Here is a 16,024-nt window from a genome sequence, read left to right as displayed (position 1 = left end):
TTTTCTTTTACTAAAGTTTATATTATTTAACCCATTGCACTTTACCATGGAATTTTAGTGTTAATTCTGTTGTTACTCTTGAGAATCACAGCCACAAGAAGTAGACATACATATATATTTGTGCCTCAATGTGTTTGTATGAATCTTCTACTTTTTGGGTAGAAGGACAGGAAAGAAGCATTCTTTAAGCCCCAGATGTAAATCCCTTTGAGCCATTGTAATCTTCTGTGCCCATTGCCTTTTCTGTAGCTTGTCTTGTCAGTCAGCTAAGCAAATATTTTACTGCCCTCTGCTTTCTGATATTTCATATATATTATGGTTGGTATAGTTCATGGTATGGTTCTTTTTAGTTTCATTGCATTCATAAAAAGAACTGTTTGAGGTGTTAGTATGAGTCCATCTCATTTTCCATTCATCTGTGAGTACTACAAGATACAGTGCACCATTTATTCTTGCATTTCTCATTTATAATCTGATGTATAAGGAAGCTTGTTAGAATTTCCCTGGGTAAATGGTGTGATGGTCTTGGTGCTTTGAGAATTTACCAGAATGCTTTTTAAGTTCCTGCCAGTTGTGATCCAGATAAGGATATTGTAAATTGATCATGTCTCTTTATCGATCTCTCTTTTTTTGATTTGTTTGTTTTGGGGCCATACCGGGTGGTGCTCAGGGCTTACTCCTTGCTCTGCACTCAGGAATCAGCCCTTGCAGGCTCGGGAGATGATATGGGATGCTGGAGATCGACTTTGGGTCTGCCACATGCAAGGTAAGCACCCTACCTGCTGTACTATTGCTCCATATCCCTGTATTTTTCATTTGTTTAGTTTCTTTTCCCTTTCCCGTTTTCATTGTTGTCATCACATATGCTTGGTTGTAGTGCTCACACACGACTAGGTTATGGTGTGTTTATGTTGGGCTGTGGTTGTCACATTCATTTAGTAGTGCTGTTCATGCACCTTCTGGTTGTTACTCTCTTCAGGCGTTGTTGTATTCAGATATTCTTACTGGGCATTTCACTCCAGTAAGCCTGTATAGCTTCACTTAAGGTCTTGATTATAGTTGGCTGTGATGTCCAGGGGATTACTCACTATTGTGGTGCTGGGGGTCCTAAACAGCAGAGTTGTTTGGACTGTGCTCATTGCATGTTACCAACATCAAAAATCAAACTTGTGGCCTGATGCTTGCAAAGCAGGTGATTTTTGCCATGAAACTATTCCCTGATCTCTTGTTTGTTTTAAATTAAAATTCAGGGAATGTCTCAAGTGAAACCATTGGGATGTCAGTGTACTACTGTAATTCACTACAGTATGTCCCTTTATTGCATGGCTGTGTATTATACAGATGCAGTATTCAGAATACTTACCGATTTTGAGGCATGGTCTGCAAGTCTTTTAACTATTAAAAATATTTAGAGGAAACTACTTCACAAGAAGGAAGAACTTTATTGCATAAATGCCCTTCGGTGGGAGGCAGGAATAAAAAGGTAAAAGAAAAAATTGTCTTTTCCTGTGGTAAAAATTCAGTTCAAAAGGGTTATAAAGTGAAAAATTCCAGTCCCTCCAGTCTCTGTTTTCAAAGTATAACTGCTGCTGATAATTTGTATTCTTCTAGAAAATTTCTTTATAGTATTTCTTTTTTTATTAAATCCCCATGAGATAAACAGTTAAAAAGATGTTCATGGTTTTAGTCATACAGTGTTTCAACTCCCAACTTCTAGAAAATTTCTAAGTAAAAATAATTGTATCTTATTTATTTTGGGCCCCACTCAGTGCTCAGGAGCTTCTCCCAGCTTTGTGCCATGGAGTTGCTTATGGCTGCAGTGCCTTGATTGATCATATATTGCAGATTGAACTAGGGTTTGTCACATTCAATCAAAGGCCTTTACCCTGAATTATCCATCTAACCTCTCATATTTATGTGTATTACTCTAACTTTTATTTATTGGTTGCTTATGTTGCTTTCCATATTTCCATTGCTCCTGTTGTGTTGACTTGCCTCCAGACACACTTGTTTGTGTTGTTTGCACATTTGATTATGGTCTTATACCTTGGCTGTGGTACTTGCCCACTTAGGTACAGTGATCACTAGTTGTTATACTTTAGTTGTAGTGCTCGTACCTGGCTAGGTGCTCCCACACTGTTGGCTGTGATGCAAGACAGTACACTCTGTGTTATGGCACCTGGGGTCACAAGCTACAGTGTCTTTGATCTTACTTTACATGTGGGTTGGGGATTGACTTTGTGGCCTAATCCACAAGGCGGATACTATTTACTGAGTCATTCTTGACCTCAATATCGGTATGTTTTAAAGAAGCATATACTTTGTTTTTAATTAGTCCCATGGCTTTAAGAGATGCTGAATTTTTCTGAGTTTATACATATCATTAAAACTGTTTTTCTTCCAGAAAAAGTAATACTGTGTAATCATTTTCTTTATTAGCTTAGCCGTGACTTTTTTTTGTTGTGTGGGAAGGTCATAGGAGTATGATTTAGGGCATATTTTATTGCCAAAAGAATAAACTTTATGGACTGAGTTACCTTGCATGTGTCTGATCCAAGTTTCTGTCCTTGGGGGGCACCGCATGGTGCTCCAAGTACCACTGGGAGCAACCTCTGAGTGCCACTGGGTGTTACTCATTCCCTCTTTCTCCCTAATAGAAAGTACCTTATGCGTATTGTCTTTTGAGCGAACTGTATTTAAGATACAGTTTTTGTCCAGAGTCTACAATTTTTTAAAAATATATTGTTGTAGGGGTCATACCTAAGGTGATTTGTGGTCTGAACCCACTTCCTGGTTGTGCTATGGGGTCACCAAGAGTTATGTTTTATGGTCCTGGAAGATTAAACTCAGGGCCTTGCCGCATGCAAGGCATTTATTTACTTGAGTCACATTCCCAGTAGAGTCTGCAGACTTAAAGTTTGGGCTTGGAAAATAGTACAGGAGTTGAGGAAGAACTTGACTTGCATGTGAACAACCTTGGTTTGACCACCAGAACCATAAATGTGCTCTCTAAGCATAGATCCACGAGTTAGCCCTGAGCATTGATGGCTGTGGCCAGAAATGAAGGGTGCAAAAGAAATACATTTAAATTAGGAATAATTTTTGTAATGATGAAAATTTATTTATGGAACACAGAAAGAGGTAGTGATTATCAGCAAGACTTTCCAATTGAGGTAGTAGTTTATTTCAGGGAATTTGAAACCAGCCAACCCATTTTCCCCACATATTGCAGTATTCTTTCCATATATTGCAGTGGTGTCTAACTGCATTTAGTTTCCTAAACATAGAAGACTGTTATTTTTTTCACCCCCCCCAAGACTATTTCCTTTGCCTACAAGTTTCTTTGAGTTGTTTCTTATGTCCAGAATACTCTGGTAATACTCAACAGTAGAATATGTTCTTTCAAATTTAGAAGGGTCACCTGACTTGAAGTTATATATATGGGTGCTCCTTTCCCAGTTAACAGTCACCTTACTGTGCTTTGAACCTTTTATGCATATTTATGCCCAGTGTAGTTTTATTATACTGTAATACAATTGTGACCTCTTCAGTATTCTCTAAGTTAAATTTTTAATTATTTCTTCCCAACATTTTATTTGTTTTTTCAGTGTCAGTACCTCACATGCAACAAAAGGGCTTTACTGTTGAACTATATCATAGCCTCCCCTAATATTTTTTTAAAGATTTTATTTAAAAAATTTATTTTTATGAAGTTGTTCACAATAATTTATTACATTCAATATTTCAACACCAATCTCACCACCATTATGCCTCCCTACCTACATTATTTTGAATTTTCCCACCACCACCCAAGCCCGCCCCAAAGGTAGATACTAAATAATTTATTTTGTATTGCTTGTTATGAATAATCCAATAAAAATGATTCAAAATGGTTTCCTTAGAGGAAAGTGGATAAAAGTTGTTGCTCTCACCTTGGAGCTATTAAGCCCCTGTATAAGAGATCACTAACATGTTGTTACAGGTTGAGCCTTGTGTGCTAATATATGCATATATACATATATATTATTATATAGTTTTTTTTTTTTTTGGGTCACACCCAGCAAAGCTAGGGGTTACTTCTGGCTCTGCACTCCGGAATAATGCCTGGCGATGCTTGGGGGACTATATGGAATGCCAGGGATTGAACCTGGGTCCACCTCATGCAGGGCAAATGCCCTGCCTGCTGTACTATCATTCCAGCTCTTATATAGTTTTTTTTAATCAAGATCAGTTGCCTTCTACTTTACACCCCATCCAGTGTGGTGTGCCACTCTTGGTATATCAGTAGCTTTAAAGTACTAGTTGTCCGCTCAGCTGCTCTTGTGGTTGTGCGCTCCAGGAATTCTAATTTTTTTAATTCCCCGAATATTTTATGATGGAAAAACTTTCAGTATACTTAATTGTATAGTGGTTGCCCATTGCCTGTATTCTGCCTTTGATGTTTTGCTTTATATGCTTTGTCTAATATACTTGTAGCTATCACTCCCTTTTATGCACTGAATATTTATTTACTTATTTACTTTTGCTTTTTGGGTCACACCTCGCGATGCACAGGGGTTACTCCTGGCTTTGCACTCAGGAATTACTCCTGGCAGTGCTCAGGGGATCGTGTGGGATGCTGGGATTCGAATGCGAGTTGGCCGAGTGTGCAAGGCAAACACCCTACCTATTGTGCTATTGCTCCAGCCCCCTGAATATTTATTTTGAGTTGAATGTGTTACAGAGTTTTGGGTATTTATACTTTTCACCCCTAAAAACTTTAGCTATAAGGTGTTCAAATAAAATGGAGTTCATTTTATTTCATTTTTATTTACTGCATTACATTTTGAACATTGTGCGTGTCACCTCCAAAAGAATAAGAGCAATTACTGCTGGGGCAGATGTGGGAGAAAGAGACTCTTCTTCATTGTTGGTGGGAATGCTGACTGGGCCAGTCTGTTTGGAAAATAATATGGACGTTTCTCAAACAAGTTGAAATTGAGCTTCCACTTGGCCCAGCAATACCATGTCTGGGAATATACCCTGGGGGGCCCAAAAACATACAGCAGAAACACCATCTGCACTACTATGTTCATTGCAGCACTACTCACAATAACCAGAATCTGGAAACAACCTGAGTGCTTTAAACAATGGTATACTATGCAGCTGTTAGGAACAGTGAAGTAATAAAATTTGCCTATAAATGGATGGACATGGATAATATCATGCTGAGTAAAATGAGTCAGAAGGAGAGGGACAGATACAGAATGACTGCATTCATTCATGGTATATAAAAAATACAGTAGAAAGTTAATATCCATAACCAGGGAAAAAAGGGGTTTGGATGACTGGTCAGTGGTTATGATTAACCACAGGTATGTGTGGGGTGGAGGGTAGGTAAGAAAGTAGAAAAGAGACAAGTATGACAGCAACAGCTGGAAATGATCATACTGGACAAGAATTGTGTTAAAAGTAGGTAAAGGGCTATACATGATAAACTTTCCTTATCTCTGTTGCAAACCATAATGCCCAAAAGGAGAGAGAGGAGGTAGGGAGGGAGGGAAAGAGGTAGAGAGACAGGGAGGGGGAACGGGGGAGGGCGAGAGAGGGGAGGGGGGAGAATGAGAGAAAGTGAGGGAGAGGAGGGAGAGAGGGGAAGAGAAGAGATGAGAGAGAGAAGAAAAGTAGCTATAGAGTCAGGCTGGGGGTGTGGGTGATAGGAGGGAATGGGTGTTGGAACACTATATCACTGAAACCTAATCTTGAACAGATTTGTAAGAGTCTATACCACATTGATTCAATTAAAAAATCTTAAACAGTAAAAAAGAAAATAGTGCCTATCTCTATCATCATAGCCATTAAAGTGCTACTATAGACTATTTAAGTTGAAATTCATAGTTTTGTGCATTTGACTATGTGTTGCATTTGAAAGAAGCAATTCATTAAGTGCTGGAGTAGAATTTCTTGGAAAGTTCAGGATATTATGATTATTTAAATAACTTATGTTTAAAGGAGGAAATAAATGCTAGGTTTATACAGAAAACAGCAGACAGCAGTGGATTTAGGGTGTGTGGGAAGATTGGGAGGATTCCAGGAACTAGTGTCCTTCCCAATTAGTATTTTAATGGGCCCTTATAAGAATGACTCTTGGATGAGAAGAGGGGGTGGTTATTGGGTACAGGCTGCAAAAGCAGAAATGGGAATGAGTACCTGTTACACCTTTCATGAGATAATGATACAAGTTATGCTGTAACTTAAATCATAGGCTCAATTTCAGTAATAAAAAAAGCATCGGTTTTGGTCTTTTTATAATATCATAATTTTGAAGAGGCTTAATGATGGTAAAACGTAACAAGTGCCCAAGGAGGTTACCGTGTATTTTTTAAAACACTTTAAAAGTGCACTTTTTGTGGCTACACCCTGCAGTGCTCAGGACTTATTCTTGGCTCAACATTCAGGGATCATTCCTGGCAGTGTTGGGGTATCACATTGAGTGCAGTATAGGTTGGCTGTGTGCAATGCAAGAACCCTAACCACTGTACTATCTGGCCCTTAAATTGAAGTGTTCATGGAATGTTTTTAATTACTATTGCATTTTAGGTGTTTAGCTTTATACCACTGTATGTGTAGTTGTCGCTGCTCCCAACAAAAACCACTTTCCTTATTCCTCTATATCCTTTTTCATTGGTAAACAGTAGTTTTCACTGAGTCCAAGTGTTAGTTTTGTTGTTTCTTCCCAGTTCATTTGGTTTAGTAATTTATATTCCACATGTATGGAAGCATCCATTGAGTAACATCATCTTGAGTTCTGATGATGATTTAGGATGATTCCATGTTTCTTTGCCTATTTGTTTTACCCATTCCTCTTTCCCTCCTGGTGTTGCTGTAACTGGAGGTGTTGGCATAGCCAGGAGTGTTGCCATAACTGGGCTTATTGCACACTTGGGGGTTACATGTATTTTGGTTGTGGTGCTTGTGCACACTGCAGTGCTTTCAGATTGGTGTATCATATCTTTGGAGTAAATGTCTCTTGGTATTTCTGGATCATACGAAATTTCATTTTTTTCTGTTCTGCAGTGCCAGGGATTGAACTCAGGGTATTATACAGGCAAGGCATTTCTATTTTTAAAAGAAATCTCCATACTGCTTTATATAGCAGGTAATCCAATTCATAATGTACCAGAGTATTTTTTTTTCTCTATATCCTCTTGAACATTTCCTCTCACCAGTGTGAGGTGGTATCTCATTGGTTTTTATATGATACTGGTTTATATTTTCCTAAGTTTTAAGCAACGTTGAGCATTTTTCATGTGTTTGTGGCCCATTTGTTTTCCAATTGAATTAAGTTTTGTCTTGGGTTATTGACTCTACAGAGGTGGCATCTCTTGGTGTTTTCTGTAGGAGATAAAAATGGGAAGGAAGAAGAGCCCAGTGGCGAGCATCAAAATTAATATGGAATTAACTTCCTTAGAAATTTATATCTTGCTTTGCTTTAATTTGGGTGTACTGTTTTTTGTTTTGTTCTGTTTGTTTCTCAGTCACACCTGGCTTACTCCTTAGGGAGTTCAGTCCCTGGCATTACATATGGTCCCTAAACCCATGAGGAATAATTCCAGAATGCAGATCAGGAGTGACTTGAGCATGGCAGGGTACGCCCCCTTCCAACATTCCCCCAAAAGACAAGGTTTTAATACTTATATTATCTCTCTGCTCTCTCTGATCCTGTCTTCAATTTTAACAAACATTTATTCTTGATGGTGCTGGGGATTGAATGAAGATTTTCACACTTGAAAGGTAATCACTATGGCTGAACTACATGACCATCTCTTTAACAAACATTGTATATGATCATTATGCACTTGTGATTATCTAAGGGTAGTATGGTGGACCTACTGTCTCCTTCAGTTAACTTTAGTTATTGGCAACAAATGCTCATTTGCTTTGTAATAAGATTTATAGGAAGGAGTATAGTTGTTGGGGATTTTCTGATGCTCACTGGGATGCTTGAGATTATTTTGTGTACATTATTGCAAGGAAACATTTTTACAGTTTTCTTTGCCTTTTATTCCCTTTTTATCTCCTTTGCTGCTGCTGTTGTTTTTGTTGATGTGGTTTTTGTGATGACTGGAGTTGCAAAAACACCCACTGTGGTGCTTGTACTTTTTTCTTTTTTTAGCTGTGGTCCTCACTAGATGTTATACATCAGGTTTCATGCTAGCACATAACCCAATGCTTACCGAAGTTTATACTTGTTTCTCTTTTAGACGACAGTGTTTGTGCATGTGTTTGCCAGGGGTCACCGGTACTCACCCATGTGTTCACCAGATGTTGCACTTCCTGGCCCCGTCATTCATACATTGTTTTAGTTGTACTTTCTGAGGGTCATGTCTCTTGTGCTTAAACATGCCTAGTTTTGAAGTAGGGCGAAATCACTTGCAGTGCTGGAATTATCATATTTTTGAGTTGCCAGGCTCAAAGAGCATAACTGCCAGGATCATGTATTGGTATATGTGGTATGCTGGGGAATTAAGTTCAACTTGTAGCTATATGCTTGCCAGACTGGTGCTCTAAGCCATTGCACTATTGCTCTGGGCCTGGAAACATAATGCTTTTGCTTTTTGGACATACATGTTGATGCTTGGTGCCAGTACCACTTTCATGTGTAGGGTTTGCTCCTGGTGATGATCACAGAGCCATGTGGCGCTATGAGATTGAACCCAGGACTCCATCATGAAAACTATGCACTTAGCATTTTGAGCTATATCCTGAGACCTGGAAACAGTGTTCTTATTCCATGCACCGAGTAAGTTGTATGAGATATTTCAGGGGTTTCAACCTGATAGCTTTAGACATTCAATTAAAATGAAAGAAAACTAACACTCATTTGAAATTGATTCAGAATACTTTAAGAGCATAATTTTATTTACATTTTGAGAGCTGATATGTGGATTATTTTAACAAGAAAGATTCCTGTCTGCCTGTGAAGCACACATGGAGAGGACAGTTTATTTTTTATTTTTTTTAATTTTTATTTTAGTGAATCACCTTGAGATAAGTTACAAACTTGTTTTGTGATTATATTTCAAACTGTGTTCAAGTACCCATCCCTCCACCACTGCTCTTTCTCCACCACCAATGTTCCCAGTGTCCCTCCCGCTACCCCACCTCTTCCCTCCCCCTGCCACTGTGACAGATATATTCCCTCTTTTTCTCCTTTTGGGTGTTATGGTTTACAATATAGGCACTAAGCAGTCATCATGTTTGGTCCGAAGTCTACTTTCTGCAGTATCTACCACCATAAGCTATCCCTCCAACCATTGTTTACTTAGTGGTCTCTTCTCCCTCCCACCTGCCTTTTCCCCCTGCACATGAGATCGATCGGCTTCCAAGCCATGGGGTGATCCTCCTGGCCCTTATCTCTACTAGAGAGGACAATTTCAAACCCCAGTTTTTGCTTCTTGCTATCTGTGTGATTTTTGGGTAAGACTCCCCCCTCCCTTCTCTTTTTCTTGTGTTTATGATTATTAGGGTTTCACAAATCCATGACTGTGGTGCTCCAAGGATTTCCTCATTAGTTTTCTGTGCTTGCACAGTTCCACATTGCTTAATGGGAGGCATACTCCTTTAGTATCATGCTCACACATACTTGGCTGTACTATGTCTATAAATCCCTTTGAGTGCCAGGGACTGCTGAACTGCCAAAGGGAGTTTTTGGGACCATGCTGAGGTGCATGTGACAGCACCATGGATTAAATTTGCAATTTTATGTGTGAAAAGCAAGCATTCTAAGCCACTGTGCTATCCCCTAGACCCTGGGCAAGGCTTTTTGTTTCTCTGTTTTTGGGTCAGTTTAGTGGTGCTCAGAGGATCCTGCATACAGCCAGGGCTCCTGCATACAGCACAAGTGCTGTAGTCCATTGACCTATTTCCTTAGCCTCTGGGCAAGACTCTTAAAAATTTTCAGGATCAGAGTGATAGTACGTGGGTAAAAGCACTTGCCTTGCATCAGACAACCCCAGTTTGATTCTTGGCACTGCATATGATCCATGACTTTTACTTTGTCCCAAAAACAAGTTCAGTGTTGAGTGTTCAGGGACATTTTCCCAGAAACGGAAAAAAAAAGTTCACTGTTGAGTGCTTAGGAAAAGCTCATGATGTATTGTAGAACCCATTTGATGATATTACTTTTAGTATTTTGGTAAGTCTTGCAAATATTGTATGGTTGCTTTAGCATACCATGCAGACATGTTACATGTGTAGATCATAAAAACATGTCAGAATAAAGTTAGGTAGTGCATCAGATGAGCAGAGAGTATAGTGAACTAGTCCAGGAATGGCTAATCTTACAAATCTGAAGTTTGAGAGACAGATGGTGGTGGGGCTTATACCTTTTCGTGATTACAAAAAAAGTGGGGCTGGAGCGATAGCACAGCGGGTAGGGCGTTTGCCTTGCACGCGGCCGACCCAGGTTCGATTCCCAGCATCCCATATGGTCCCCCTAGCACCACCAGGAGTAATTCCTGAGTGCAGAGCCAGGAGTAACCCAGGTGCATTGTGTGACCCAAAAGTTAAAAAAAAAAGGCTGCTGAACTGTTTACAAAAGCCAGAATCTGGAAAAAACCCTGAGAACAGATGATTGGTTAAAGAAACTTTGATACATCTACACAGTGGAATACTATGCAGATGTATTGATGTATAGATGTTTTATGTATGGATGTCTAGAGAAGATGAAGTCATGAATTTGCATATAGGTGGACCAACATGGAAAGTATCATGTTAAGTGAAACAAGTCAGAAAGAGAGGGACAGACATAGAAAGGTTGTACTCATTTGTGGAATATAAAATAACAGAATGGGAGGCTAACACCCAAGAATAGTAGAGATGAGTACCAGGAGAATGAATTGCTCCTCGGCTTGGAAGCCGTCCGCACATGCTGGGGGAAAAGGCAGATCAGAGTAGGGACTACCAAGTAAAGGGTGCTTGGAGGGCCCTCTCGGGATGGGAGATGCGGGGGGCTTAAAGTAGACTATAGACCGAACATGATGGCCACTCAGCACCTATATTGCAAGCTGCAACACCCAAAAGGAGAGAGAGAGCCACAGAGGTGGGGTGTGGGTGGTGAGAGGGATACTGGGATCATTGGTGGTGGAGAATAGGCACTGGTGAAGGGATGGGTACTAGATTGTTGTATGACTGAAACATAAGCACCAAAGTTTGTAAGTCTGTAACTGTACCTCACAGTGATCCATTTAAAAATAAATTTTTTAAAAAGCTGCTGAGAAATTTTATGGTTTTTTACATTTGAACCAAGTGTTTGAGTTAATTTATATATATGTCATGAGATTTTTTTAGTAATTTATTTATTTTTAATTAGTGAATCACCATGAGGGTACAGTTACAGATTTATACATTTTTGTGCTCATGTTTCCCTCATACAAAGTTCGAGAACCCATCCCTTCACCAGTGCCCATTCTCCACCACAAATAAACCCAGCATCCCTCCCACCCTCCCCAATCCCATCTCCCCCCACCCCACCCTGCCACTGTGGCAGGGTATTCCCTTTTGCTCTCTCTCTAATAAGGTGTTGTGGTTTGCAATAAAGGTGTTGAGTGGCCATTGTGTTCAGTCTCTAGTCTACATTCAGCACGCATCACCCTTCCCCCGCATGGCCTCCGACCACATTTTACTTGGTGTTCCCTTCTCTATCTGAGTTGCCCTCTCCCCAGACTGTGAGGCCAGCTTCCAAGCCATGGAGTCAACCTCCTGGAACTTATTTCTACTATTCTTGGGTGTTAGTCTCCTACTCTGTTATTCTATATTCCACAGATGAGTGCAATCTTTCTATGTCTATCTCTCTCTTTCTGACTCATTTCACTTAGCATGATACTTTCCATGCTGATCCATTTATATGCAAAATTCATGACCTCATTTTTTCTAACAGCTGCATAGTATTCCATTGTATAGATGTACCAAAGTTTCTTCAACCAGTCATCTGTTCTAGGGCACTCGGGTTTTTTCCAGATTCTGGCTATTGTAAACAGTGCTGCGATGAACATATAAGTCCAGATGTCATTTCGACTATACTTTTTTGCTTCTCTGGGATATATTCCCAGCAGTGGTATTGCTGGGTCAAATGGGAGCTCAATTTCTAATTTTTTGAGAATTGTCCATATTGTTTTCCAAAAGGGCTGAACCAGTCGGCATTCCCACCAGCAGTGTAGAAGGGTCCCTTTCTCCCCACATCCTCTCCAACAGTGGTTGCTTTTGTTCTTTTGGATGTGTGCTAGTCTCTGTGGTGTGAGGTAGTATCTCATGGTTGTTTTGATCTGCATCTCCCTGATGATTAGTGATGTAGAGCACTTTTTCATGTGTCTTTTGGCCATTCGTATCTCTTCCTTGGGAAAGTTTCTGCTCATTTCTTTGCCCCATTTTCTGATGGGGTTGGATGTTTTCTTCTTGTAGAGTTCAACCAGTGCTTTATATACCATTGATATCAACCCCTTATCTGATGGGTATTGTGTAAGTATCCTTTCCTATTCTGTAGATTGTCTTTGTATTCTGGTCACTGTATCTTTTGCGGTGCAGAAGCTTTTTAGTTTAATGTAGTCCCATTTGTTGATCTCTGTTTCCACTTGGTTGGCCTGTTGCATGTCATCTTTGAAGATACCTTTATCTTTAATATCGTGGAGGGTTTTGCCGACCTTGTTTTCAATGTACCTTATGCCATGAGATTTTTTTACATATGGATATCCAGTTGTTCCAGCACCATTTCTTAATTAAATTGCGCTGACAGCTTTGTAAAAAGCTAAGTAAACATAAGGGTATGGGTCTATTTCATATCTCTCTTTCTTTGACTTTGTTGATCACCATTCAAAATTCTTTGATCACTGTAGCTTTAGAGCAAGTCTTGGTATAAAATACTTTTCATCCTTCTAAACTTATTCTTTCTCAAAATTGCTTTGGTGATTCCTTGTAGTCATTTTGTACCCATGTTAGGATTCCCTCTGACAGCAAAGTGGAAGAGGAGGTGAAGGCTGCTAGCCACCCCATCTAGGCTCCTCCCATCCTGGTCCCAGTAAATGGAGTAATTCATCACAACTGTGACGCTGGGGCACTGATTGTTACTCAGGATCACCATTTTGTTCCCCACATTATGCTCCCCCCACCTGGCCCGTGAAGCATATAGCTGTTTATTTCTTCACCTCTTTATATTTCACTGTGAGCATGCAGCAACATCCTAACCTTAGTCACCAAGGCACACAAGAAACCCTCTAGATTGCAAAAGCCAAATGGGAAAGCCATGCAGAACCCCACCAGAATTAGTTAGTGAAGATGATTGCCAGGAAGACTCAACCAGTATTAATAAACTGTATAATATCACTGATAAGGACTTTAGAGAGGATTTGTTGAGGCTATTTAAAAAGCTCAAAGAAACAATGCAGTGAACCACCAATAAAACTCAAGAGGATATTAGAGCAGAACTGAAGAAACTACAAACAAATGACGCAACTGAAGAACTTGGTAGGTGAAATGAAAAACTCACTATGGGCTTCAGCCCTCAGTAACAGCTGCTGAGGCTAGAATCAGTGAGCACCAAGATGAGGTGCAGATAATCTCTAAAGAATTGCAGAAGGTGGTAAAAAAATCTCAAACATACAGCTGATAATCAATCTTTGGGATGAGTTCAAGGAGAACAAAATAAGAATCACTGGGGTCCCAGAGGCAACCCTGATGAAGAAGCAACAGTCAAAGACGTCGTTGCTGAGACATTCCAAGATCTGGAGAGTGCATGCACTCACATCTAGGAGGCCCTGAAGAATACCAGCTAAGAGAGTTCCAAATAAAAATACTCCAAGACACCTACTAATCATAATAATGAAAATCTGAGATAGAGATAAGACTAGTAAAAGAAGGAAGATCAAAGAAGGTAATTATCTTAAAAGGAGCATCTTTAAGGTTTACCGCATATTTACCAGACAAAACCCTTGGGGTCTGAAGACAGTGGTGGGATATAGTAAAAGAAATACAAGGAAATTAATGCCTTACCAAGAATACTTTATTTACCCAGCCTGACTCTCATTCAGATTTCAAGGAATGATAACTTAATGGATAAACAACTCAGAAACTTCATAGACTCAAAAACCATATTTAAAAGAAGAACTAATGGGGATACTTTAAGACAGCATGAACCCCATAGATATACCAAAGTTCTGCAGAAAGATGGCACAAAACTCTGTGGGAACAATCTCTCAATATCAATGGGCTAAATGCATCGGTTAAGAGACATGGAGTGGTAGGATAGATTAGAAAGTTGAACCCAACAGTCTGCTGCCTGTAAGAAACACATTTGAATAGTGCACTGCACAAAGACTCAAAGGTTGGGAGGCAATTCTTAAAGCAAACAACTTCAAAAAAGCTGGGGTGGCTATACTAGTATCAGACTTCAGCCTGAAAAAGGTTATACAAGACAGCAAAGGTCAGAGGATATATGCATTAGGAAAGAATAACCAGTTATGGCATGGATGCGGGAGAATGAGACTCCCATTCACTGCTGGTGGGAATGTTGACTGGTCCATTCTTTCTGGAAAACAATGCGATTATTCCCCAAAAATCTAGAAATTGAGTTTCTATTTGACCTAGCAGTCCTACCTCTTGGAATGTACCCTAAGGGTCCGAATCCAAAAAATGACATTTTGTACTGTGTGTTCCTTGTACCACTATCCACAATAGCAAAATCTGGAAACCCAAGCCCGTGACATTTTAAAAGAACACATTATTATTATCATCATCATCATCATTATTATTATTATTTCATTGTTTTGATATTTAAGAAAGTTCTCTCATCAGAGTGATAGTACAGCAAGCAGGGTGCTTGTGTTACACATAGCCAGCCCAGGTTCAAATCCCAGCACCCCTTCTGGTCCCCCAAGTCCAGCATAAGAGATCCCTGGGCACAGAGCTAGGGGTTAGTAAGCCTGATGACCTGGTTATGGCCCCAAACCTTAAAAAAACAACAACAACAACAAAAGAAAGTTCTCTTTGTCTTTCTCTCTGACTCTGTCACCACTCTCTCCCCAGTGGTGTTTTAGCAGTACACCCAATGTGATCAAGGACCACTCCTGGCAATGTTTAGAGGACCATATGCAGTGTCTGGTATTGAACCATCATTGGCTGCATGCAAAGGAAACACCCTTATCGCTGTCTCTTTGGTGCCCCAGAAGTTCTCTTTAAATGATTAAAAGCATTTGATTTGGGAGATTCATAGGAAGATACAGAAATTGGAAGATGTCTTAGGCATCCTTCACTCAATTTTCACTAATGGTAACATTTTGCATAACTAATTCTGTATCAAAACCAGGAAATTGACTTTGATATGATCCTGTGTTAATTCAGAATTCAACTCTTTTTGCATTCATTTTTATGATCCTTTTTGTTTGCAGTTTTGTCACGTGTATAGATTTGTGTCATCATCACCAAAATATAGAACCGTGCCATCATCACAGAGATCCCACCCACCACTCATTTATAATATTTTCATCCCTCCCTTTTTCTCCATTCTGTCCCTAATTCCTGATGATCACTAATCTGCTCTTGTTAATTTGAAGGCTATTAAATGAAAATTATACCATGTATTGGTTTTTAAATTTATTTTTATTTTTACATTTTAAGCCTTCCAAGGGATGCTCCAGGAGGTGGGGACATGGGGACCTCTTCTGGTGATGTGCAATAATTCTTTGTCAACTTGGGCAGGCATCTCAGTCCTAGCCACTAGGGATGTTTTGATTGAGCCCTCCATTGCCAAGGATTACCTGGGCCACCCCAGCAGTGCTGGTGGCTTTTAGGTCTACACCTGGCAATATTTGGGGGGGTCTATGTGGTGCTAGGAAACAAATAGAGGGTGACTGCATATGCATGCTATGCAGTCTCAAGAACGGCTTTTTATTTTTATTTTTTTTTGGCTTTTCTGGGTCACACCTGGCGATGCACAGGGGTTGCTCCTGGCTCTGCACTCAGGAATTACCCCTGGCGGTGCTCAGGGGACCAT

General features: G+C 39.8%; 1 protein-coding gene across 9 annotated transcripts in view; it reads left to right on the top strand.

Annotated features, from left to right (window-relative positions):
* The window catches only part of STAG2 (stromal antigen 2), a 156,890-nt gene that overhangs the window by 31,202 nt on the left and 109,664 nt on the right, over positions 1 to 16,024 (top strand). Inside the window, exon 1 of one of the 9 annotated variants that reach the window (XM_055121432.1) lies at positions 689 to 766. The exons of the other annotated variants lie outside the window; for them this stretch is intronic. The gene's annotated coding sequence lies outside the window, so the exon portion shown is untranslated. Of the gene's footprint in view, positions 1 to 688; positions 767 to 16,024 lie in introns of those variants that run through there. 9 annotated transcript variants of the gene reach the window in all.

The sequence above is a fragment of the Sorex araneus genome, chromosome X (assembly GCF_027595985.1).
Source record: "Sorex araneus isolate mSorAra2 chromosome X, mSorAra2.pri, whole genome shotgun sequence".
In the NCBI taxonomy this organism is placed as follows: domain Eukaryota; kingdom Metazoa; phylum Chordata; class Mammalia; order Eulipotyphla; family Soricidae; genus Sorex; species Sorex araneus.
The sequence above is the reverse complement of the archived record's forward strand: the minus strand, read 5'-3'. Positions and strand labels throughout refer to the sequence as shown.